Source organism: Rattus rattus, chromosome 4, assembly GCF_011064425.1.
Source record: "Rattus rattus isolate New Zealand chromosome 4, Rrattus_CSIRO_v1, whole genome shotgun sequence".
Classification (NCBI taxonomy): Eukaryota; Metazoa; Chordata; class Mammalia; order Rodentia; family Muridae; genus Rattus; species Rattus rattus.
The window spans coordinates 15,026,267-15,049,950 of record NC_046157.1 but is presented as its reverse complement, the minus strand read 5'-3'; the positions used below and the strand labels follow the sequence as shown (position 1 = coordinate 15,049,950).

The 23,684-nt window shown below is 42.2% G+C and overlaps 1 pseudogene; it reads right to left on the bottom strand.

The window, feature by feature from the left end:
* Window positions 1-3,874: 3,874 nt before the first annotated feature.
* LOC116897875 lies at window positions 3,875-4,389 on the bottom strand (annotated as a pseudogene).
* Between the last annotated feature and the right edge of the window lie 19,295 nt (window positions 4,390-23,684).

The following is a 23,684-nucleotide window of genomic DNA, read 5'->3' as shown; positions in this document are numbered from 1 at the left end:
CAAGGTAATAATGGTAAAATGTTTTTGTGTATATGTTCTTTTAGAGTTATACCAAAATCTAGAGAAGTGAAGTCAATTCTCATAGATGCTTTTAGTCTTTGGACCCTGACTAGAGACAGTTTACACCCTAGACAAAAGAGAGAATGGGTTTGAGAAAAACAGTCCTCCCAGACTCTCCACAGATGCTTTGGCAAAAGAAGGAAAATGAGCTTAAGCTTTTTAAGAGCTCTCCTAGGGACAGAACGAGGGCAGGAGATGTCCTGCCTCCTTGCTGTCTCCTATTGGAGAAGTGCTTATTTCTGGTTCTGGGTCCTTTAGGTAGAATATCTGGGTCGCTTTGGTGGGACACCATCTATGGGTCCTTCTATGTCCATTGTCTGTCCTTGGTGCACCAAGCTGTCCATGTATGTCAATTTATGTCTGGGTTTTGCTTCTTGTTACTTGAATGTTTTATGTTTCATGTTTAAAGGAAAAAAATGGTTAAAACTTTAAATGCCGGTTGATTCACCCCTTATTAGTTTTAACTCCTTTCAAGAAAGAAACAAATAAATGAAAAGCAGTTTCAATTGGCCTTTGGAAGCCTGCATCTGTAGCTAGGAACCTAGGTCAGCTGGGGAATCTCCCCAGGGAGCTTCACAGCTTCTATGGTAATGGAGCTGATGGCTAATTCTCTTAGAAAAACCTCTGACTGTGATTATTGGATTCAACAGGAGACAAGGTGCTTCTCTTAAAATTACAGCTAGAAAAAGTAAAAATGGTGGTTGATCTAAATATTAAAGAGATGTGTAGCCACTTCATTTTTTTGTTTCTGATTGGTTTTAAATGTATAATGTGCTCTACATGTCTTGGTTATAGGTTACTGGCTTTTAAGTTATTGGGTATGGTTAAAAATTTGTAACATTGGTAACACAGAAAGTTGGCTTAAAACTGATAATTCGGATGGAGTCCTTTTAGACAACACATGGCATGAGCCAACCCAGGGAAACAGGTCTAAATTGGGATAATATTTTAATATAATTCTTATCATAGAGACCAGAGTTATAAAAGAATTTAGGGCAATGTCTCTTTGTTGAGTTATTAGAGCCTGCACCATCATTGGTTCATATGCAGGAATTGGCAGTCAATCTTTAAAGCATGAGGAATGGACTTGGTGTTTTGGAGAGACTGGATTTTAGAGAATAGATTTGTTGGAGGTTGAGTTTTGCTTTCCAAAGTTATGTATGTGTTCTAGTGTTACAAGGGATACTTAAAGATTGTGGTTAAAGGGGCTGGGGCTTTAGCTCAGTGGTAGAGCGCTTACCTAGGAAGCACAAGGCCCTGGGTTCGGTCCCCAGCTCCGGAAAAAAAGAACCAAAAAAAAAAAAAAAAAAAAAAAGATTGTGGTTAAAGATTGCCAGTGTTCCATTGGCTACAGTTTACAGTTCGATCACAGGCTCAGGATTCTAACTCACACATATTTGTAATTAAGAAAAAAAAATCAAACAGGTGGAGATTGTTACAAGATTTACGAAGGGTTGATGAGGCTATGGAAATTATAAGAACATTACAGCCTGTTTGCTTACTCCAACTGCTATTTCAAGAAATACATATAGAATTATTATAGATTTAAAAGATTGTTTTATACTGTTTCTTTACATCCTGGCGATTGTGAAAGATTTTCATTTAGTGAGCTCGCTTATAATTTTGGAGAGCCCATGAAGTGATGCCATTGGGAAGTTTTGCCTCAAAGATTCCCTTATGGCCCTACATTATGTAAAGTAAAAAAAAAAAAAAAAATTGTGCCTGCTTCAATACAAGAAGTTAAGACTTTGAATCTTTCAATATATATTATTCATTATATAGATATTTTATTAACTGATTTCTCCGAAGGAATTTCCCTACAAGCCATTGCTCTTTCAACATGCTTTAAATTTTGGGGAGCAACTGTTGCTCCCGAAAAGATTCACTATTCCTTTTCAATATTTGAGGCCTCGATTATATCCTAAACAAACCGTGGCACAGAAAATTCAAGAGAGTTTACTTTAAATTATTTTTAAAAGCTAAGATATGTTAATTGGCTAAGACCTCACCTTAAGTTCACCACAGGAGGACTTCAGCCTTTGTTTGATATCCCCAAGAGAGACGCAAATTCTATTCCCCTAGACAATTAACTGAGGAGAGACTGGATAGCTTTACAGAAAGTAAAGAGAGCTAGACGTACAGAATTGTAAGATTGAGACATGGAAGTATTTTAGAAAAAGAACCTGATGAAACTTACCTTATTCCAAACAGCAATCAAATTGGTTATCTAGTGAGAAGGCAACACGTGTAATTGGATCACATTTATTCTCTGCTTCCCCCTGCTTCAACACAGATTATTGAATTACGGGCTGTAGCCGCTCTTTTTAAAATGTTAAAAAAAAATCAAACTTTCAATTTGTATACTGATAGCCAAAGTATATCTTTTAAGAGTGTTTAGGGTTCAGGCTTCTCTTTTTCTATATACTTTCCCCACTCCAGATGTTAATTCCTTTCTTTTCCCCTCCCTCCCTGTCTGTCCATCCTACAGAGCAGCAGCTCCCCCTCTTTTTTTAGACAGTCTCACTATGTAGCCCTGGCTGTCCTCAAACTCACTCTGTAGACCAGGCTGGCCTCCAGCTCACAGAGATCCACCTGCCTCCCGAGTCTAGAATCAAAGGCATGTGCCACCTTGCCCACTAAAGCAGCAACTCCTTTGTGGTGATGGCATCAGTATATCTTGATGAGAATGCTCACAGGTCCAGTGGTCTCCTATGGAGACAGATGTCACACAGGGAGGTCAACAAATATTCTAACTTGTGCCCAGTGTACCTAGAAAGGGGAAGGACAACGGGGTGTGTTATGTGTCAATGTAGCTCTTATCCTCCAGAGATGATTGTAGTCTCCAAGGCTTATGGCCTCAGTCTGCTAACTTAGGCCAAGTCCTAGAAGCTTCTAGCCTCCTCAGTCTTATCTACAGTGTTTTCAGCTTCTGAGACCCACTGCTGAATAAGCATAAGCTCACCCTTTTTAGCTCATTCTGAGCTCTGGCTGGCTGATCAACTCAGCTGTTCTAGCTTATGACTCTTCTCCACACTGATTACTAATTCAATATATCCTGAATAAACAACCTTATCTTTTAGAGCTGTTTTGGGTTCAGGCTTCTCTTTTTCTGTAGACACCTGTCCTGTCTGTCTGTCTCTGCCTGCCCCCCCCCCGCCTCTCCCAAATTACTTTGCTTGGCCTCATGTCTCTCTACAATTATATGCTAACCCTCGAATTTTACAGTTACTTATGCTAATACAACCGATTTAAGAGAAGTGTACTGTTCCTTTATAAGCCATTTAAGAACTCAGACTGGATGCTTAGACCCCTTAGTGAGGGCAAAGTCACAATAGATTTATATACTGAGCAGATTTGGGGCCTTGCATAGGAACAATTAGACAATCTCATTCTTTATATCATCAAAATAGTAACAGCTAGAGACAATAATCTGGTATTTCTAGGTTAATTTGTGACCATTGACACTTTTTCAGACTTTCCGGTTGCAACTGCTTTAACAGGAGAAGCAACTAAAAAATGTAATTAGTCATTGCGTACTTTACAAGGCGTGGGACAGCTACAGCTCCTCAAAAAAGTAGTACATCGTGCAGGATGCACCAAGGAGCAAGCTGTTCAGATAGTCACTCAATGTCCCTCGTGTGCTCTGTTAATACCCTCACCCGGTCTGGGCACTAATCCTAGAGGATTGATTCCCAATGATATTTGGCAGATGGATGTTACACATGTACCATCTTTGGGAAATTGAAATATGTCCATGTGTCCATAGATACCTATTCAGGATTGATCTTTGCTTCTGCTCATAGTGGAGAAAAGATCAAAGATATAAAATGCCAATCGTGGATAAGGCTGATCTCTCAGCAGCCGACAGGCACTGGAGGAAGGACAGAGCACTGCCTCCAGAATCCTGTGGCTTCGTCACATCTGGAAGCTCTGGAGGGCTGGAGAAGGGCTCGATGCGCCGTGCTTCAAAGGCTCATCTGCTCGAAAGACCAGACCCATCGTGGCTGGAGTCTGTGGCCTTGCTGTCTGACTAGTGAAGCCACAATCGGCCAGAGTTTTTCCATCATCGAGGAACTGGTCGTCCTTCTATAGCAGCTGGTCCTCTGGTGGCCGCTTGAGGATGCTCTCCACCATGCGCTTCAGTTCGAACGTGGTGCTCGACTCCTTGGTGTCTGTAAGGATGGGGGTCTTGTGGCACTGGATCTTGAGAAACACGTCCTGAGGATGGAGGGCCCGCGTCAGCGTTAGCCCGCAGCCCCCAGCATGGCCCGGGAGCCCCTGCTTCCCCTGGCCCAGCGCCCTTCCCCTGATACTCGTTTTCAAATCCATTTCTCCGTCTTCTGGATCAGCCAAGGAGGACGTTGGGAGACCTATGAGGGAAACCTGGAACACTGTCTCCCTGAATGAATTCTCAGAGTCTCCTAAGTGGGGATGGGGACATTCCTAAAGAATCCCAGAAGGGAAGGGACTTTGTTCTTCTCAGTATGGTTTGCCTGAGGTCAGGGACCTCATGGCTCAAGGCCTTGGAAATAGCATAGAAGCGGCAGTGCCTGGGCGGTGGGTGCTCACAAAGATCCCCAGGAGAAGCAAGTGTGGGGTGCTCAGTGGAGAGGCAGAGCTCTGCTCACTGGCACCTGTAGTGATCATAGCTCGACATAGGGAAGAAGGCAATGTGATACTCCCCAGCTTCTCACTGACCAGAGCATGGGAGCAAACACCGGTTCTGCTGTCTGTCCTTTCCTCTCTGGGTCCTTCCTGTTTCTCAGGTCGTAGTTTAGTTACTAACTTAGATCCTGGGGATCAAACCCAGGGCCTTATCCACAATAGGCAAGTTCTCTACTTTTGTCTCAGCCCCTGGGTCTTACTGAAATATCCTCCTTCGAGGAGATGACCAGCTCTGTAGGCTGTGCCTCAGAACTCTTGCTGAATGTTTGTTCACATTGTGAACCCCAAGACTGATATTTACCGAATTCCTGATTTTAGTTGTGGTGTGGCCTGGCCCTTGGCACACACCTTTCATCCCTCTGACTGGAATTCACGCTCTTAGCACACAGGTTTAATCCCAAACAATGAAGGCAAAGTTAGTTTGTAGAAGGGACCACCTGTATTTAAAAGTGACGTCTACTTGAGTGGCAGACAAAGTGATGAATCAGGGAAAGATTTGACAGAATAGGATATGCCCAACGCATGCCTTTATCCAATCCAAGTCCTTCCACACAGGTCTGTAGTGAGCCATATTGGATTTGGGCCTGGCCGCTTTGTAACTGTATGGCCACAGTTAAGAAGTCATGGGATTGTTGGACAGAGGCCTCTCCCATGTATTTACGGCACAGGAACCGACACACCTGGACCACACCTGGGTGGTGGTCAATTTACTTCTGCCTTTTGCTTCCTCAGCCTTTATCCTTGAGATTTAGGCTGGTCTTCTCGGATTTCTCCCTAATTAATTCAGGTCTCATAGTTGGTCTTTTGTTATTGAAGTCATGAGCCAGGTAGTCATGAGTCAGGGTTTCCCACTGTGCTTCCCAGATATTTTCTACCTGGAGAACTTGGGTATATAAGTGGTAAATAAAGCTACAGGAGACTCTCACTCTCTCTTCCGCTCTTCCTCTCTCTCTCTCTCTCTCTCTCTCTCTCCCCCCCCTTCCTCTCCTGGCTTGACACGATAACCTGTGTGTGTGTGTGTGTGTTTCTTTCATCCCACAGGCTTTTGCCCGATTCTCGGTACTGTGTCGGTGCTGGTGCCGACAAATGGAGGTCCCACCGAGATTGGAGAAGAAAGGGGTACTGTTGGGACGTCCCGGGAGCCCGGCCAGCATAGAAGCAGGGACGTATTGGGGTAAGATGGGCTAGAAAAGGCCTGGATTGTTTGGGCTAGCCTGAGTAAAACTTGTCATAAAAAAGGAAGTCGCAAAAGAAAGTTCCCGGATAAGGGACGATAAGGTTCTCTGGAGGTAAGCAGAGACAATGAAAGAAAGTTCTCGGATTGAGACAATAAGTTTCCCGGTTTTGGGACAAGTTGCAAAGCTCTCGGATTGAGACTATAAGGTTCCCGATTTTGGGACAAGTTAAGAGGGACATAGATGATGGGTGTAACTTTGAGCTTTATGGTTATATTATTACTCTAGGAGAGAGTACAAGATACAAGCTTTTCCGGCTTCAGACTAAGGAACACAGTATTTTGGGAGAATGATTTTGTCTTTGTGCTTTTAAAAGGTGTGATTAGGCTCTGGAAACCTCAGAGTCATACTGATCAGATTTGATAGAGGTAGACCGCCTGAAAAATGTATTCAGGAGCAGCGAACCGAAAGTAAGTTCACGGTAGCAACTATAAAAAAGGGACAAGGTAATGGTAAAGTGTTTTTGCATATGCGTTCTGTTAGAGTTATATTTTAGTCTTTGGACCCTGATTAGAGATAGTTTACACCCTAGACATGAGAGAGAATGGGTTTGTGAAAAACAGTCCTCTTGGACTCTCTGCGGTTGCTTTGGAGAAAGAGAAAAACTTTTTCAGAGCTCTCCTAGGAACAGAGGGAAAGCAGGAGACGCCCTGCCTCTCTGCTGGCTACTATTGGAGAAATGCTTGTTTCTGGGTTGAATAGGTAGGATATGTGGGTCCCTTCGGTGGGACACCACCTAGTTTTTTCCCTCTATCTCTATTGTCTGTCCTTGGTGCACCAAGCTGTCCATGTCTGTCAGTTTATGTCTGTGGTTTTTGTTTCTCTTGTTTAAATATTTTATGTTTCATGTTCAAAAGAAAAAATGGTAAAAACTTTATCTGTCGGTCGTTCACATCTTGATTTGGTTTTAACTCGTTTCAAAAAGGAACAAATGAATAAAAAGCAGTTTCAATTGGCCTTTGGAGCCCTGCACCTGTAGCTAGGAGCCTAGGTCAGTTGGAGAAGCTGCCCAGGGACTGAGCGTCTGCATGAGCTGATTATTAGACTTAGCAGGTGACAAGGTGCTTCTCTTCATATTACAGCTAGAAAAAGTAAAAATGGTGCTTGGTCAAAATATTAAAGATATGTGCAGCCACTTCAATTTTGTTTCTGATTGGTTTTAAATGTATAAATATGCTCTACATGCCTTGGTCATGGATTATTGGCTTTTAAGTTATTGGATATGGTTTTAAAAAAGTGTAACATTGGCAACAGAATGTTGACTTAAAACTGTAATTTGGATGAAGTCATTCTAGACAACATGAGGCATGAGCCAACCTAGGGAAATAGGTCTAAATTGAGATAATATTTTTATGGAACTCTTATTCTAGAAACCAGGCTTCTAAAATTTAGGGCAATGTCTCTTTGTTGAGGTACTGGAGACCGCACCAATGTGCGTTCATATGTAGGAATTGGCAGTCAAACTTTGTAGCATGAAGGATAGACTCGGTGTTTTGGAGACTGGATTTTGGAGACTAGTTTGTGAGTTTTGCTTTCCAAAGTTGTGGTTTGCCCTGAAGTTATCTGTATTTTAATGCTAATTCCACTGCCCCAAGGACAGCTGCCTAGTCCTGTATTCAGAACTCAGGTGACCTTGTGGTTGTGCTCTGGTATTACAAGGAGAACTTAAGGATTGCGATTAAGGATTGCCAGTGTTAACATTGACTAACTCAAACTTATTTGTAATTAAGAAAAAAATCAAACAGGTAGAGATTGTTACAGGATTTACGAAGGATTGATGAGGTTTTGGAACTTGTGAGAGCATTATACAGCCTGTTTGCTTACTCCAACTGCCATTTCAAGATAGATTTAGAGGATTGTTTTTATGCAGTTTGTTTACGTCCTGGCGATTGTGAGTTTTCAATTTGTGAGCTTGCTTATAATTTTAGAGAGCCCATGAAGTGATATCATTAAAAACTTTTACAAAAGAATGGCTAATAGCCTTATATTATATAATTTTGTTGCTTCTTCAATGTAAGAAGTTAGAACTTTGAATCTTTCAGTGTATATGGAAATTTTTACTACAAACTTTGCTCTCAAAATGAGCTTTAATATTTGGGGAGTAGCTGTTACACTACTCCAGAAAAGAATATTTGAAACTAATTTTAAACTTCTAAGGATATGTTAGTTGGCTAAGTACCTCACCTTACCAGAGGACTTAGGTCTTTGTTTGTTATCCTCATTGGAGATAAAGCTTCAGTTGTGTTAATACAGAATTGTAGGCTAGAGTCATGGAAGTATTTTAAAAAGAAACCTGGTGAAACATACCTTATTCCAAACAGCAATTAAATTGGTTATTACAAAATACTGATATTTGGCCTATTACATATACAAATTTTTCAGGCAAAATTGATAATTTTACTCTTTGCATGCTTTTGTATTTCCTGTAAACAAAATTACGTGCTGTAGCCACTGTTTTTAACATGTTAAAAAAAAAATCAAGCTTTCAATTCATATACTGATAGCCAATGTGTGGCTTGTGGTTTACAATTGATTTCAATTACTTAATGCTTTACTAGAGGCAAGTTTTCTACATGAAATCAGTGAGTGATGATTTCAGTGTGAATGTCTGACAACTCACTGTCCTTTCAGTGCTCTGGCTCAGACAACTAAACAAAACCATAGACCCAACTCTTTGAAAATGGTAATGGAGTTGATAACACACCCTTATGAAAAGAGGAAGACTCCATTTGCTTACTTTCAACTCCCAGCCTCACCCTGCCAGCTCAGGAATTTCTAGTATGACCGAATCTGGACAATATTTATAGGATTTGGCATTTCTAATTAATGCTTATGTTTAGGTAAATAAAGCTGGTGAGGGGCTGGAGAGATGGCTTAGTGGTTAAGAGCACTAAGTACTGTTCCTTTATAGGCCATTTAAGAACTCAAACTGGATTGCCTGGACCCCTTAGCAAGGGAGGACAATGATACCAGGCAGATTATAGGCCTTACATAGGAACAATTAGTCAAAAAATCTCATTCTTTATATCAGCAAAACAATAATGCTGGAGATAATAATTCGGTATAAAAGTCAATTTATAGATGCAAGTGCTCAGTGTCCTCAATTTAATCCTCAAGGACTTATCTTAATAAATAATATCTTAACAATATCTTAATAAATAAAAAGGGGGAGTTATATCCCTGTATGCTATACAATTATTTAATAATGCTCCTTTTATTTCAATTTTAAAATTTGGATGCCAAGGAACTGAGTTTATGGCACCCTACAACTAGGCATACTTCTGCCTAGGTGAAATAGAAAGATCCACACCACATATTGGGATGATCCTGTTCAGATATTTTATATGGGGAAGAGGGAATGTTTGTGTTTTTCCTACAGGATGCTACAGGAGTGTGCCAGCTGCCAGAGGTGGCTGGTGAGACCTGCTGATCCTGGGAGCATGAAGATTCAGCTCTCGTGGTTAGGGTTCTTGGAGTCATTCCTGTGTCCTTAGAGGAAGATGGAGGATTCCCCCTCATCTTTTGTCATCACAGAAATTCTGGCGGTGCTGCAGTCATTGTGTCCTGTCCCACCGCGGCCTGCACTCTGACCCTCTGTGCACTGCTGCTTGCTGGAAGCTGCTGTGGACTGGGGAACTCTGCCCTGGTTCTGCAGATCTCAGACATGGTTCCATTGCCTGCTGGTTGCTCTAGAGAAGAATGACCGATCCTGAACTGTCCTGGGAAAGACCTTGGCATTTTCGCTGCTATTGTAGCAGCCATTACTACTGCTGCAGCCATTGTGTCTGCAGTGCCTGGAGTTACCCTCCCCCAATCTATTGTTAGGCAAGCACAGTGGGTGAACTTTCTGGAGTAGTTGCTAACAATTGGGAATTCTAAATTTTATTACAGGAGCGGCTTGACTATGGCCCTTGATGTTATGGCCCTCTGAGTTTGGCCCTAGGGCCCTTGTGCTTCTTTTCACATGCTGAGGAGAAGCAGAGAAGACAACTAACTAGATGAGGTGCCCACTACTTATCGGGAGAGGCTCAACTTCCACAATCTCCTAAATTATTGCCATCTGGCTCCTATCCCTTCGCCCCTGGGCTCAAGTAAGAGGAATGAGAAGATGACCTGATGTAGCTATTCTCAGCGACGGGCAACTTCCTCTGACCCTTGACCAATCTAGACATGGAGCCTTGAGGGCGACAAGGTGGTCCTATGACAGAGAGGCTGGGGTCTGAGAGGTCGATCCTAAGACAGAGGTAGCTACACCCCGTTTAAACGTATGGGCCGGTCAAATGCTCCTCTGCCCAGTTTCTCCCCCAATAAACACACACGTATAGCCCAGAACGGTGTGTTATAGCATAAGTTCATTCATAGCCATTGGGGTGCAGTCCTAACTGCAAGAGTGGCTCGCCATGGCCGAGCTGGGCACTCTGTGAGGCATGTCTGATCTCTCTCAGACCACTACTTCCACCTAATGGTCTTTTATAAAAGAATAACGGGGGAGATGTAGTGAGCCATATTGGATTTGGGCCTGGCTGCTTTGTAACTGTATGGCCACAGTTAAGTCAGGGGATTGTTGGACAGAGGCCTCTCCCATGTATTTATGGCACAGGAAGAAAAGACCAAGTAGTAAACACCCGGTGTCTCCACTGCATGACCCCTGCTGAGCCCGGCTGATGCATGTGGAACTGACACACCTGGACCACACCTGGGTGGTGGTCAATTTACTTCTGCCTTTTGCTTCCTCAGCCTTTATCCTTGAGATTTAGGCCGGTCTTCTCAGATTTCTCCCTAATTAATTCAGGTCTTTTGTAGTTGGTCTTTTGTTACCGAAGTCTCGAGTCAGGGTTTCCCACTGTGCTTCCCAGATATTTTCTACCTGGAGACTTGGGTATATAAGTGGTGAATAAAGCTACGGAGACTCTTCCCTCTCTCTCTCTCTCTCTCTCTCTCTCTCTCTCTCTCTCTCCCCCCCTCCTGAGTTGACACGATAACCTGTGTGTGTGTTTCTTTCATCCCGCAGGCTTTCGCCCGATTCTCGGTACCGTGTTGGTGCTGGCGCCGACACAGGTCCAGCGCTTCCCAGTGCTCCCTGCCTAGCCCTTGAGTGCTCTTTTCTTGGCTACATAACAAGTGGCTTGGGTTTGTCTCGATGTTGCTACCCTTACCCCACTTGACCACCAGGGTGGTCTTTTCGAAAAGCGAAACAACCACATCCCTGCTCACTTGACATCTCTAGTGGCTTCCCCATGCTCGTAGAATGTAATGCAGCCTTCCTTTGCGGCCCTTGAGACCCTCTGCCATCATCCCCTTCCAGTATCATTACACCCTCCCAAGCGTTGTTTGCCTGGCTGTAGTGGATTCTGTCCCTGGAAATGCAGCGGACTGACCTTCTCTTGCTTGGTCTTCTTGCTCCCATGTTTCTGGTCACCGGCTCCTTGCTCTGACTTGGTGTTTTCATAGCAGTTGTTGTCGTTTGGAGTTATTTTATCCAGTGGTTGCTCTTTATTTTGCCTTCCTCAGAAGAATCCGTCCTCCTCCTAGGAGCATTTCTCTCTGCCCCTGCACAGAGCCATTCACACTGCTCAGACACCAGTGAACTAGAATGAATCTCTGTCTGGGCAGTGATGGTATATGCTTTAATCCCAGCACGAAGGAGGCAGAGGCAGGCAGATCTCTGAGTTTGGGGCCAGCCTGGTCTACAGAGCGAGTGGCAGGACAGCCAGGGCCATGCAAAGAAACCCTGCCTCAAACAACCACACAATACACAAAAAGAGTGAATCTCAAAGCCTTTCAGTCTCATATCAGTGCACATGTTCTTTGAAAGAAAAAAAGAAAGCAATCGCTTCCTGGACACTGGAAGGTCTGAAAAGCTGTGGGGGCAAGTGTTGTGGTTTGCCTTGGGGTTTTCTCTGAATTTGTTAAATAAAGGCAAGAGCGTGAGATTTGGGCAGAGGTAGGAGTTGGGAGTGAGAGGGGGATTAGATTCAGAGGTTAGGTTGACAGTTGACAGTTGGAGACAGTTGAGCGAGTGGAACCTGAGGAGGGGGGGGTGAGGATTGACAGTTGAGGGAGGAGGGGTTAGAGAAGGAAGCCAGGAGGAAGAAGAGAGGGAGTTGGAGAGACGATGGGGAACTGAGAGGAGTTAGAGGTACCAGGGGGGAGAAGAAGCTGGAGACTTGGTAAATAAAAGGTGCAGGGATGAGTAATTTGGGAACTGGGATTAGGACAGTGTAATGTGGATCTGCCAAATCTAGACGCTGGATTGCTTTAATGCTAAATGAGTGTGTTTTTTTTTAAGAAAGAGTCTCAATTTAAGTAAGTGTGGCTGGGTTGTGTTTCTGCCAAGATATCCAGAAGATATCTGGGGAAGCGAGTGTGTGAACCCTAGCAGGAAAAACACCCTGAGGGAAAAACATTCCACCCCGGTTTTTGTTTATACATTTTTACTTTTACTTTATTTTTATTTATTTACGACAACATATGGCGCCCAACTAAACCATTAGAACTCAACTAACCTGAGATAAAAAGTTTACTTCCCTCTCAACCCCAGAATAGGCAGGAGTACTAGTGGATTGGGAATTGACTGGGTCTGAGGGTCTCTAAGAATCGAGAGGACTGCACGATTCTGAAGCAGAGGAGAAAAAAGGTACAAGGGGCTTCAGATCAGATACTACTTTGATGTAAGAGAGATATATAACTTTGATACTTAAAGATGAGAAACATAATGAATATCTTTTGGGCCTTATGGAATGATATTTTGAATGGTCTGACAGTTGAGAATTTTGAGGAAAAAGACACTTTTATCATTTACCAGTATTGCAATATTCATTCTTCTGATTTACTATATCTTCTCAAAAGACAGGGCCCTAAATAACAAATTTCTAGCTTTAGAACAGAAGATACAGGTAATTATGGAACAACATGAACAACAGAAAGAGAAAATTAAATCTTGGCAATATAGCCTAGAAGGAACACTAGAATTGAAGACACAGAAAATTATAGATCAGAATAAGAGACAGAAAGATGAAAATGAAAGTGATAGACAGGAACTAGAAAGGATGTTAGAACAGAACATACAACAGCACACAGCCCTAAATAGCAAATTTCTAGCCTTAGAACAGAAGATACAGGTAATTATGGAACAACATGAACAACAGAAAGAGAAAATTAAATCTTGGCAATGTAGCCTAGAAGGAACACTAGAATTGAAGACACAGAAAATTATAGATCAGAATAAGAGACAGAAAGATGAAAATGAAAGTGATAGACAGAAACTAGAAAGGATGTTAGAACAGAACATACAACAGCTCACAGATCATACTGAACAGCAGAGAGAAAGTAATGAGGTTTGGAAGCAAGACTTAGAGAATAACTTTTTAAAATTAATCAATCAAAAGATAATGGATAACAAATTATTAGAAGTACAATATAAAGAAAAATTCAAAGTGTGGAAGCAAAACCTTGAACAGAGAATTCAGGAACTCAAAGAACAGGGGAAAGACAGAAAGAGAAATATGAAGCACGGATACAGACTTTAAGAGAGGAATTTAAAATTACAACTAAAGAAAAAACGCAGGTAGAGACAGAAGATAAAATTAAGGAAAGCCAACCTAAGGTTTTTAGGAAACAAACTTTAGTCTATCCAGTTAGTGTGCAACAAAGGCCTCCAAACGATGATCATCCACAGGGTTATGAAGAATTTGAATGGCAACCCATGGATGTATTAGAATTAAGGAAATTTAAGGAAAGTGTAACTAATTTTGGAATGCATTAGCCATTTGTAAAACAAATCTTAATTTCTTGGGCTATTAAAAAATAGAGTAATCCCCAAGACTGGAAAGATATGGTAAGAGCAATTCTAGAGCCTGCTGAAAATTTGCAATGGATTTCATGGTGGAGAGAAGAAGTGAGGGAGATAGCAAGACAAAATAGAGCTAGGGGCAGAGAGATTTCCACAGATCAACTGCTTGGTGAAGGCCGCTTTGCTGAAGTAGAGGTGCAGGCTATATATGACGAAGAAACTCTGTCATGGTGTCGATTGTCAGCCTTAAAGGCCTGGGACAAAGTCGCAGAATCAGGAAAAGACTTGAAACATTCACTCAAGTCATACAAGGTCCCAAAGAAACCTTCCTGACTTTTTACAAAGGCTTACCTCAGCTGTGGAAAGGAGTGTATCAGATTCAGCGCAAGAAAGGCGATAATGAGTCTTTAGCCTTTGAAAATGCAAATACCAAATGCAGGGGAAGTAATTAGACCACTAAAGGCAAGGTCCGCACCAATAGATGAGTGGATTAGATATACAGCTGATGTTGGATCTTGTTCTCCTGATACTACTTTTTGATAGGAGAAGCTGCCACTGGACAGCTAGAGATGACCCAAGATTTCAAATGTTTTAATTGTGGTGAGCAGGGCCATCTCAGATATTACTGTAATAAAAACCAAAGTGATACAAAAAGGGGACTGTGCCTCCTAGAATGTGTCAAAGATGTGGCAGATATGGACATTTGACTAGGAAGTGTACAGCAACAACAGACAGATGGGACCACATCCTGACAAAAAAACTCCCAAGGGGGCCTCTAGAGGCCCCAATACCAGGCAGGGAGAGTTCTCCTCCTCAGAACGATTAAACAACAAGACTTCAAAACGAATATTTTGGCTAACGTCTATAGAGGACCAAAGGCCAAAACTAAAAATACTGGTAGATAATATCGAAATTGAAGGAATGGTTGACACTGGAGCAGATGTTACCATCATCTCTCCAAAATCTTGGCCCATTAGTTGGCCACTTCAAGGAGTGGATATGCAGTTTCAAGGTGTTGGCACTTTATCCCAAATAAAACAAAGCATCAGGTGGCTTAAATGTATAGGACCAGAAGGTCAGGTAGGAAAATTAAGGCCATACGTGGCTGATATAGCCATTAATTTATGGTGAAGAGATCTACTACAGCAGTGGAAAACTCAAATTAATATCCCCTCAGTTTCAGGTTCTGGCCCTAAAATTCATCAGACTCCTAATAAAAACTTTAAATTAGTCAGGGAATGTTATCAAGGACAGTTAGAGACTGTCCAAGCTGTCCATAAGCAAGATACAGCAGAGGCTGACAATTTAGTGCTACCCCAAGGAGCCACTGCTGTTAAAACAACAACAGCCTTGCCACTAAGGTGGTTGACTGACCAACCCATCTGGATTGATCAGTGGTCCATGACAAAAGAAAAACTACAGGCATTAGAGCAGCTAGTCCAGGAGCAGCTGGAGGCTCAGCATATAGAGGAGTCCACCAGCTCTTGGAATTCTCCAGTATTGGTCATTAAAAACAGTCTGGCAAATGGAGGGTATTGACAGATCTCAGAGCAATTAATAAGATTATTCAGCCGATGGGTTCCATGCAGCCTGGGATCCCACTGCCTTCTTTGTTGCCTAGGGAGTGGCCTATTATAGTGATTGACTTAAAAGATTGCTTTTTCACTATTCCTCTACATGAAGGCGATAAGGAAAGGTTTGCCTTTTCGGTGCCTACCCTTAATAGAGGTCGCACCATAAAAAGATATCAATGGAAAGTCCTTCCACAAGGAATGTTAAATAGCCCAACCTTGTGTCAATATTTTGTACAGCAGCCATTAGATATAATTCGCAAAAAATTTCCCCAATCTATTATTTATCATTACATGGATGACATTTTATTGTCTGATTCAGATATAAATATCCTGGAAAGAATGTTTGATGAAGTAAAAAAAACATTACCATGCTGGGGATTCTAATCGCCTGAGAAAATACAAAGAGGGATTCTATTAATTATCTAGGGTATAAAATAAGTGTACAAAAGAATTAGGCCACAAAAGGTGCAAATCAAAAGAAGCAAATTAAGGACATTAATGATTTTCAGAAACTACTTGGAGACATTAACTGGTTGAGGCCTGTGATTGGCTTGACCACTCAAGAGTTGAGCAATTTATTTCAAACACTACAAGGCGATAAAGAATTAAATAGCCAAGGAAACTATCAGCTGAGGCTGAAAAGAGCTAGCTTTGGTAGAAAGGAAACTGCAGGACGCACATCTGGATCGTATTGATCCAAAGATGGCCTGTATATTAGTCATCTTGCCTCTACTCATTCCCCTACAGGAATTCTCATGCAAAGGGAAGATTATATCTTAGAATGGATATTTTAGCACATAAACAGAGTAAGAAACTGAAAACCTACATTGAGAAGGTCTCTGAATTGATACTTAAAGGAAAATTGAGACTTCGACAATTAGTTGGAATGGATCCGGCTGAAATTGTGGTACCTTTTACTAATGCAGAAATTAACTCTTTGTGGGTACAAAATGAACATTGGCAAAGAGCATGCAGTAACTTCTTAGGAGACATTAACAACAAATACCCTAAAAGCAAAAGACTTCAGTTCATAAAAACGAACTAACTGGATCCTCCCTCAGATAGTAAAGGAACTCCAATATCTGGAGCCCCTACATTTTACACTGATGCCAGTAAGTCAGGGAAGGCAGGATATAAATCGGAAAATGTAAACAAGGTGACTGAGAGTCCCTATAAGTCAGTTCAAAAATCTGAACTGTATGCAATACTCATGGTGTTGTCAGATTTTCGAGAGCCTCTTAATATAGTAACTGACTCTCAATATGCAGAAAGGGTTGTTTTGCACATAGAGACTGCTGAACTTATTCAGGATGATTCCGAATTGACATCACTATTTATTCAGCTACAACAAAAAATCAGAAATAGGAGTTACCCACTATATATAAAACACATAAGATCCCATACAGGTCTGCCAGGCCCTCTGACACAAGGTAATAATGAAATTGACCAGCTACTGATAGGAAGTGTACTAGATGCTTCAGAATTTCATAAAAAACACCATGTTAACAGTAAAGGCTTAAAGAAAGAATTTTCTATCACTTGGCAACAAGCCAAAGAGATTGTGAGGCAATGTCCTACTTGCTCATTATATAATCAAACTCCATTGCCTACAGGAACTAACCTAAGGGTACCCAAAGAAATGAAATTTGGCAAATGGATGTTCTCCATTTTACAGAGTTTAGTAAGCTGAAATACATACATCATACTATAGATACATATTCAGGATTTCAATGGGCAACTGCCTTAACGTCAGAAAAAGGCCGATTCTGTAATTACACATTTGTTAGAAGTTATGGCTATAATGGAATACCCATACAAATTAAAACGGACAATGGTCCAGCATATATCTCTAACAAGATTAAGCGATTCTTTGAATATTATAATATAAAACATGTTACAGGTATACCACACAATCCTACAGGACAAGCGATTGTGGAGAGATCTAATCGAAGTCTAAAGGAGATGCTTAACAGGCAAAAGGGGTCAACAAAAACTCCCAGAGATAGGATACATAGTGCTTTATTAACCTTAAATTTTTTAAATGCTGATGAACAAAACAGCACAGCTGCTGAAAGACATTGGATTGTGGAAAAGACTACTGAACTAAACCAGCCTGTTTATATTAAGGATATTCTGACGTCAGAATGGAAAATGGGAAATGTGTTACGCTGGGGAAGGGTTATGCCTATGTTTCTACAGGAGAAGAAAAGCTGTGGGTTCCTTCCAAGCTGATAAAAATCAGAAATGACAGGGGGAGACCTCCTGAAGTCCTTGGCAACACAGAAGAAAAAGGAGACTAAGACGATCAACAAATAGGTGATGTATATATGAGGTTGTTTAGGTCTCCGTGTATGAACTGGCTGAGACTGAAATGTCTATAAACAGCCAGTGATATTTTGAGTGCAAATTCCTCATAACTTGTAATACGTATGTATTACAAAATTATGTTACGGTTTGATTATATGATTAACCTAACCTGAAAAAAGGTAGTCATTTTTTTTTTGATCTTTATTTACTAAACTGTGCACCCTGCTTATCCCATTTGAAAATGCTTATAGAACTATATAATGCTTGTAAAGTTTTGTGTGCTGCAGGATGAAGGAAGAGAAAGATAGCTCTGAAATGATACACACTCTGGGATGCTGAGATTCCGGGACTTTCCAGTCCAACTTCGTGTTTGATTCTCCCTTAATTACACTGAAGATGCTTGATTTAAAGGCCTGCTTTCAGAACTTTCCCAGAATGGACATCTTACTTATCCAGCCCTTCAGACTGTCATAGTCAAGATGTCAGCTAAGCGATGAACTTTCTCAGCACAGAATGACTGGCAGGCAAATCCTGCTAGCTCTTTTTCGACAAAGCCAACTTTTCCTAATACCCCTTGGGCCCCAGAAGGGAATTCTTCGCCCCAATCCAGCTAGAAGCAGACAAGGAAGATCGTCGTCCCATTTCCTTATGTTGGGGTGGATGGTTCTGTTTATTTTAAGAACTGTGGATAAGTTTTCTTTTAAGTGATACAATACAAATGTAGCTTTGGGCAGGGGAAACTAGAGAATGTAAACTCAGGGATTGCTACTTTTCCTTTCCTTTTTTGTATCCTTCTTAGATATAGTAATACATAGAAATTAGAGAAATAGACAAACAGATAGATTGGCAAACTTACTCTTAAACAAAATTTTACAGCTATATTTTACATTGATAGAAATGTTTGTAATTGATACAAAGTTGAAGCTGTAATCTTTTCATTGGTATAGAATGCATTTTTCACAAATGCGAGGTTTTTAATGGTATACTTTCTTGTTGATTTATAATTGAGATTAATATTGCTACTTTAACATGGGCATTGTGCCTCCACTATGCATCTAAGAATACAAGTCTTAGACCCGGTCCTATAACTGCTGTTATACATTATTTTTAGTTGATTAACCAGTACCAGCTAAGGGTCAGATGGCAAGGTTATGGTTCTAAGTCAGTTTAGATGGGTTTTGTAAATACTTCGATTAGAGAGGGCCAACGGTACTCTATGCTTAACAGTTCAGAAACGCCTATGTAGATAGGAAATCTTCAAGGGCATCAGAAGTCCAAAGAATAACCTGTTTATGGACATTTCTTCATCTAGATCATTTTACTAGAGACTTGTCTGCCCTGACAGGGCCCCTTTAGACTCAAGAAGAACTTGAGCATCAATGGAGTTGCTCAAATCGGGGTAACGCAGCCACTGAGCAAATTGCTTCAATTCATCTACAGACAAGACACTGTCCAGAAAGGGACAAATTATGCAGAATAGTCGATGATAATCTCTGCCGAGGCAGGGTGATCAGCCCTTCAAAATCTGCATTGATAAGGTCTGTCAGATGATCCTGGGCCAGAAGGCTGAAGACTGATGCTCCAGCATATTAAGGAATAAGGGACTGTCCAGGTGATCAGCAGTCTTTATAAAATTGGCTAAGCTTGGAAGCCATGTTTTGTGCTTCCTATGTTTTCAGGTAATATTAATCATTCTTGGATTTCTGATGTGGTTGGAGACTAGTAGTCTCATAGACAACCCGAATGGTTTAGTATTGAGAAAGATGATAAATCTGTTAGAGTAGTTTTAGGGTGGCATAGGATCTAGAACCAGGATATAGTCAAGTATAGTTTTTAGTATAGATGACATGGTTAATGAACAAAATTGATGGACTGGGTGATCAGCGTATTGTTGGTTTTATAAATTGCAGAATGGTAATAATGATGCTTAGTTCACCTATGTATAGGAAAAAGTTTTTTAACTGGACAAAAAGGGGGAAATGTTGTGGTTTGCCTTGGGGTTTTCTCTGAATTTGTTAAATAAAGGCAAGAGCGTGAGATTTGGGCAGAGGTAGGAGTTGGGGGTGAGAGGGGGATTAGATTCAGAGGTTAGGTTGACAGTTGACAGTTGGAGACAGTTGAGCGAGTGGAACCTGAGGAGGGGGGGGTGAGGATTGACAGTTGAGGGAGGAGGGGTTAGAGAAGGAAGCCAGGAGGAAGAAGAGAGGGAGTTGGAGAGACGATGGGGAACTGAGAGGAGTTAGAGGTACCAGGGGGGAGAAGAAGCTGGAGACTTGGTAAATAAAAGGTGCAGGGATGAGTAATTTGGGAACTGGGATTAGGACAGTGTAATGTGGATCTGCCAAATCTAGACGCTGGATTGCTTAATGCTAAATGAGTGTGTTTTTTTTTTAAGAAAGAGTCTCAATTTAAGTAAGTGTGTGGCTGGGTTGTGTTTCTGCCAAGATATCCAGAAGATATCTGGGGAAGCGAGGTGTGGAACCCTAGCAGGGAAAAACACCCTGAGGGAAAACATTCCACCCCCGGTTTTCGTTTATACATTTTTACTTTTACTTTATTTTTATTTATTTACGACAACAGGCAAGGAGCCCTAGATAGAAGGGCAGCAGACACTTAAGACAATATTACTGCACTGAGCAAGACCGGTTGGCCGTGGCTATGGGAACAGGGAACCCTGGATTTGATCTTGATTCATCCATGATAAATTTGGAGCCTAAAATGCTAAGATGGCTAGAGATGTCAGGCAGAAGAAAGGTGTCTCAGTTACATTTCTCTTGCTGTGGTAAACGACCCTGTCAGAAAGCAACTTTAGGAAAAAGTTTATTTTGACTTGTAGTTCCCGAAAGAACACAGTCCTCAATGGTAGGGAAGGCTTAGCAACAGAAGTAGGAAGCTGGCCAATCACAGTTTCATCCTACATCAGAAGTAGAGAGGGGGGCAGGTGAGGGAGGGGGGGAGAGAGAGAGAGAGAGACTCCTAAAGATTTCATAGTTTTCCCCAAACAGCGCCACCAACTGGGCGCCAAGTGTTTAAAAACTTCTGTGAAGGACACTTTTTTTTTTTTTCATTCAAAGTCGTGTCAAGATTTATCTGGTGCCTCTGTCTTTTAGAGTTGCTAAGCTTCCCAACTTTCTAGAGGCTCCTATCCAGCCCCTGAGTTTGATTCCCAGGACAATGAGACGATTGATCTCTGAGGCTTGACCTACTATGGTAGCTTCCTATTTGTTTACTCAAGCATTTAAGTGTCATGTGAGCACCTACTAAGCTCCCAAAACTTTGCCACATGTTAGGCACAAAACAATGCAAAGTGCCTCCCCAATCCCAGGCAACTTCTAACACTGAGGCTAACACTGAGGCTAGATGTTGACCAGTTCAGTAAACGTGCCACAAGTTGTCTCAGGAAGGGGAAGAGAGTTACAGTGAAGGTGCATAGATGAGATCCCGTGAGGACTGCGGCACCGAGCCTCCTGTGCCAAAGCGAACATCAGCTGTGGCGTTTCTTAGCTTTGTAAAGATTCGATCTTTTGGGAGGCAGACAGGTGGCTTTGGGGAATTTCTAAGGATGATCCCTCCCTTGCTCGAGTGCTTTCCTCTCCACGGCGACGGATGAATCCCACTGCTTCTTGTTTCTGGAACTTCAGTCACTACGGGAACTGGGAGAGTGGGGTCAGTGGGATAATCCGGGCTGCGTATGTGAAGCCATTGCCTTCCATGTAGCAAAAGATGAAGCCACCCAGGTGGTCGGTCCTGAAGCTCACGGGGCCAAGAGAAGTACAAAGTGTCTCTCCTCACCTGCTCAGGGTGAGCTTTTGGAGGGCGCGCATCTCAGTGCACCATTTTATCTGTACTGTAAATGCCACTTTATTTCCTCCTCCAGGACCTGCCTTCCCAATGCAGAAAAGTTCATACCAATCACCGTGGGAACTAACTTCTCTGCTGTCCCCATCCCAAGTCCATAAATCCATCCAGACGTGCTCTTCCTAAGAGTCCCTCGTTTAGAGGATCTGACTCGGGAAGGGATGAGGCTCCCTGCAGGGCTCAAAATCTCTCCCAGACTGGGAAACTTACTATGCTTCTCTCCTGTGCAACTTCAAAAGCTCCCTCTGAGACACCTGGCCTCATGCTTGCTTTTGGCTTCAAAAAAAAAAAAAAGTACAAGAAGACTTGATTTACAGGCAGTGTTTCGCTTTAGCCCTATAGAAACTCCGGAGACAGGACTGTCTACCTGTTTGGACAGCTTTGAAAACTGCAAAAATCACACAAGTCAATTCTTTCTGAAAGCAATCTTGCCACGGAAGTGGGGCTCTCCACTCCCGCCAAACCTGTATCCATCAGACTCTGGTTTTACCTGGATAGATTGCTACTTGTTTAAGAGTGATACATTTATTTTACTTTGTCTCCACTTCAAGGACTCTCACAGACACCTCCGTGGAATTACTGTGAGAAAGGTAAACACATATTGTGTATCTAGCACATTCTGAGATCACACTAATGATTGAGGTTTTACTAACATACATGATTGCGTGTAGAGAGAGGGAGCTGACCCGTTGAGGCCAGCAGCAGACAGAGACATCTTTTTCTGTGGCTCTCTCTACTGTCTTTTCTGAGGAGACAGGGTCTCTCAACAGAATGTATAGTTCACCAATTTGGCTAAGTTGGAGAACGAGCTCCAGGGATCACGGTCTGTACATACACCCAGTCTTATGTGGGTCCTGGGTGTGCTGGGGCTCTCATGCTTGCCCGCAGGTGCTTTCCCCAGGCAGCTACCTAATACTTGGTTTGAACTTACGTTAAAAGATTAGCAGTAAGGCTGGTGACTTTGCTCAGCGTGGCTGTATACATTATCTAAAAGTGATCAGTTTTCTAAAACTATCAATTATTCTCACCTGGCTTGGCAGTGCTACACAAAGTTTTAGTGGCAGAGTCTGTACCGCTGTGGAGCTCTGCCTTTCTTCTACCTTGCCTGGCAAGGCTGAGGGTGGATCTCAGGCTCCCTGAGAAGCAGAGGATACAAGTCTCATCTTGATCTCTCTCCATCAGCCTTCCAGTACAATGCACAAAACGTGATCTCTCCCTTGGGTCTGGATCAAACCCCTCTTGTCCAGACAGATCCTCTCCCTCCTTCTGCTCTCCCAGGCCGTGCTTCCTCCCCAAAATGTCACGAGTAAATATCACTTACATTGATTTTTTTTTTTTTTTAATTTCCCCTCTGGGGAACCCACTGCCACCCTGTGAAAGTCTGGGAGGCCTGCCTGTGATTACATTTTTCCAAAGCCCAAGTCCAATTTTTGTTTGTTATGGAAACGTTTGGTCGGTTTTTAAAAACAGCCTCAAGTCTTGGAGACTGACACTATCGTGCGCCACTTACGCGCACCGAGAACAGAAGTGGCTTGGAGTTGGAGAGCAGCATTCTCTGCTGAGAACGGGTCATGGCGGGTAGTCGGGGACAACATAGGAAGAAAGGGAAGGAGGAGAGATGGAGAGAGAGGGAGGGGGAGGGAGAGAGGGAAGAATTTTTCTTTCTTTTCTTTTTTTTAAAGTATTTATTTAATGTATATGAGTACACTGTCGCTGTCTTCAGACACACCAGAAGAGGGCATCAGATCTCATTACACATGGTTGTGAGCCACCACGTGGTTGCTGGGAATTGAACTCAGGACCTCTGGAAGAGCAGTCAGTGCTCTTAACCACTGAGCCACCTCTCCAGCCCTCCTCCTCCCTCCTCCTCCTCCTCCTCCTCCTCTCCTCCTCCTCCTCCTCCTCCTTCTCCTTCTTCTTCTTCTTTCTTCTTCTTTTCTTTTTTAAAGGAGATGACAGTGGTCTCTATTTTCTCAAGCTTTCCAATCTAGAGAATGATGCAACACCAGAAAGGAATAACTCTGAACCCTATATGCATACAAGCCTAGCTGAGGCTTTAGGTTTTATTTTTTCCTACTGCCCAGCTGTAGGTTGATTTATTTATTTATTTTTTTTACATTTATGGATTTTGCGAATTGGGGAACACTGTGATCATGTGTCATGGTGCCCCGTGCTTACATTTTAAACGTATGA